The sequence below is a fragment of the Fragaria vesca genome, linkage group LG7, assembly GCF_000184155.1.
Source record: "Fragaria vesca subsp. vesca linkage group LG7, FraVesHawaii_1.0, whole genome shotgun sequence".
In the NCBI taxonomy this organism is placed as follows: domain Eukaryota; kingdom Viridiplantae; phylum Streptophyta; class Magnoliopsida; order Rosales; family Rosaceae; genus Fragaria; species Fragaria vesca.
The window spans coordinates 13066260-13066731 of record NC_020497.1 but is presented as its reverse complement, the minus strand read 5'-3'; positions in this window follow the sequence as shown (position 1 = coordinate 13066731).

Below are 472 nucleotides of genomic sequence, written 5' to 3'. Positions count from 1 at the left end.
ATTCATGATGAGTTCCCTTCATACAAAACTCAAATTATCTCATTTTTATGATGGACACGTCATATCTATTATACATGGAAATACATGATATATAGCTTACATCAATCAATCAAATAGAGATTATCATCAAGGGGAGCATTCAAGATTATGATACCTAGGACATATACGCGTTGCACTCTTTTTCTCCTTCGACTAGGGTTATTTTTATCCCACATGGTTTTTATGAACTGGCAAAGATTTTAACAAGACAACAATAAGCGCGTCCAACACCATATCATTCATTGGTAGACAACTAAGGAGGACTAAGGGGGAGTGTTGTAAATATTATATATATGTGGATGTTCACGTAATTACTCGTTACTTATGTCCTTGTGATGTAAACCATACTTCTATATAAATGAACCTAATGAGAATGAATGATATATTTCTTCCTCCTCCTCCTCTCTCTCTCTCTCTCTCTCTCTCTCTCTCT